The sequence below is a fragment of the Dipodomys ordii genome, unplaced genomic scaffold, assembly GCF_000151885.1.
Source record: "Dipodomys ordii isolate 6190 unplaced genomic scaffold, Dord_2.0 Scaffold79, whole genome shotgun sequence".
Taxonomy (NCBI): domain Eukaryota; kingdom Metazoa; phylum Chordata; class Mammalia; order Rodentia; family Heteromyidae; genus Dipodomys; species Dipodomys ordii.
Genome location: NW_012267295.1, coordinates 4,019,897 through 4,022,593, shown reverse-complemented (window position 1 = coordinate 4,022,593; position 2,697 = coordinate 4,019,897). Strand labels below are relative to the sequence as shown.

Below are 2,697 nucleotides of genomic sequence, written 5' to 3'. Positions count from 1 at the left end.
AGAGAGAGAGAGAGAGAGAGAGAGAGAGAGAGAGGGAGGGAGGGGGGGGGGTGGCGGCGAAGGAAGGGAGGAAAAGAAAAGAAAGAAAATCAGGCTGGTTTGACTAGTGGCTCAGTCCTGTAGTCCTAGTTATTCAAAAAAGAGACTTGTGAGGATCACAGTTCACAGCCAATCAGAGCAGGAAAATCTGTGAGACTCTTACCTCCAATTAACCAACAACAAGCTGGAAGTGGAGCTGTGACAGCCTTGAGCAAAAATACTAAGGGACAGTGCTCAGGCCTTAAGTTCAAACCCCAGGACCAATACACACACACACACACACACACACACACACACACACACAGGATCTTGGGAGCCTCCGCAGGCAGCAAACTCCTTGCCATCCCAATGATGGGAGCCATTTACAGATTCCTTTAGGAATTCCTTTTACCCCCTCAACCCTCACCAACTCCATCCAAGGCTTTTCCTGGAGACGCTATCAGAACCCCTGACTCTACCCATGGATTTCTCTAAAGAACTCTTTGGGGGAGCACCTTGCCCTTTGGACTGTGCCTTTTTTGATGTCGTTTGTTGTTGCTTCTGCCGGCCACGGGGCTTGAACTTAACTCTAGGCCTGTGTGCTGCCCCTGAGCTGCTTTCACTCAAGGCAAGAACTCTACCACTTGAGCCACAGCACCACTTCTGGCTTTGTGAGTAGTTTATTGGAGATAACAGTCTCACAGACTTTCCTACCCAGGTTGGCTTCGATCTGCGATCCTCAGATCTCAGCCTCCTGAGTAGCTAGGATTCCAGGCATGAGCCACCAGCGCTGGGCAGGACGGTGCCATGTTTTGATCTAACAAATTCCCCCCTGCTTAGCTTCTTCCAAGTCCCTAGGTGCAGGCTGTATGGGTCGTTATCCCCCAGGATGCAGCAGTGAGAATGCGGAGCCTGAGGCAGGATCTGAGCAGGCCTGGCTACTTTGGGGTTCTGAGTTCCACCCTGGGGACAGGCTGAAGTGTGCCCAAAGGGGCACTGACATGCACAGTTAAGAGGTGACTCCGAAACACAGCAGAGCCCAGTCAGACGCTGATGGCTGGGCTTACTCGCAGTTATTACGCCCGTCCAGCCTAAGGACTGGATAGCGGACCACACTTCGGCATGTCTGTACCCAGAACACACTGCAAGAGACTGTTGTCGCCTGTTTCGCAGCTGGGGAAACTGAGGTACAACACGGTTACATGACTTCATTCTGGGTCAAGACACGAGGCAGGGCTGGCAGGGAAAGCCAGGAAGATGAGCTCCAGACTGCAGTTCTCAGCCCCTGAAGTGAAGCGCTTAAGCCTGGTGACCAGCCAGGGCAGAAGCAGTGGGGAGCCTGGGAGAAGCCTTGCACGTGCACGTGCGCGCGCGCACACACACACACACACATATACACACACACATACACACACACACCCTGGGGCCCAGGGGGATTTAATTAAGGCTCAGAAGCTAACGAGCTGCTGATAATTAAGGCTCTGGTTTCCCCAGTGAAGCAGATGGTGACCTGGGGAGGGACGGCGCACCCCACAGCGGGCCAGGCTCTTGCGCCAGACCCAGCCTCCAGAGAGAGAGCCTCCTCGCTGCCGTTTCCTGAGGGGTGGGGGTAACAACAGAGCCCTCCAGGCCTGGGCCACCGCACCACCTCAAGGCCAGTAGGATCTAGGGGCCAAGGTGTGAACCATGGCGATTTGGTGGACGTACACGAAGGAATTGTTCAGGATTTACCCTAAGGTCATTTGTAACCGGGCATCTGTTAGTATGCTGTCTCTGGCAGCCCTAGTCGGCGTCCAGCAGGTCTGCAGGCGAAGCTGGTTCTGGGCCTGTTTCTCCAGGTGTCTAAGCTTTGGTGATTGATCAGGGAGGGAATGGTGGAGGAGGGGGAGGTGGCTCAGAGGGGGAAAGCCTTCCTTCCGCAGCTCAGAGTACCAGGGATCCTCACCTGGCCCAGTAGTACTCTAGCGTGTTTACAATCTGCGCCACAGCTACATGGCGGCAGCGGCAGGTGGTGAGGGGCCCAGCCATGAAACCAGTTTACCTGAGTGCCTCAGTTTACCTGAGTGCTCCATGACTTCCCCAAGGAGCCCCTAACTTGGATTCTATCCATCTCCCAATTTCTTAGAGGAGACTGAGGCTCCCCCCCTCCCGCCCCGGCAAAAAAAAAAAAAAAAAAAAAGTCTGAAGTAGAACTATGGCTTAAGTGGTAGAGCAATAGCCTGGAACAAAAATGCTCAGAACTCGCACGTGGGCCTTGAGTTCAAGCCCTACAACCAGCACAAAAAGACTGGCCCATCTCCAAGGCACTGGCAGCATTTGCCATTTGGGATCCTTTGCCGTCCCGGGCCTCAGTTTCCCCATTAATAGGACACAGCCAGGCCCAGCATCCGGTTGACCTCACATACCCCCCAGAGGGCCCCCCCTACCGCACGACCACAGCCCTGGGGCAGCTCACCTGCTGCGGGAGCTGGGCAGCCCCCAGCAGCTGCAGGGTCTCCAGGTGCGAGTGGAAGAGGGGGCTGGGCTGCAGGCGGCCGCCCAGCTTGCACTCCACGATGTAACCTACTGTGCAGTCATCAGGAAGCCGGATGAGCGCCGACGTGTCCACGAAGCGGGAGCCGCTGGGGGTGGGGCAGAGCAGGCTGGAGCCTCCCCCCTTGGCTTCCCCCCGGAGCCTCC

The 2,697-nt window shown here is 55.8% G+C and overlaps 1 protein-coding gene across 1 annotated transcript in view; it reads right to left on the bottom strand.

The window, feature by feature from the left end:
- Mfng (MFNG O-fucosylpeptide 3-beta-N-acetylglucosaminyltransferase) overlaps positions 1 to 2,697 on the bottom strand; it is a 43,342-nt gene that overhangs the window by 35,271 nt on the left and 5,374 nt on the right. The window lies entirely within an intron of this gene.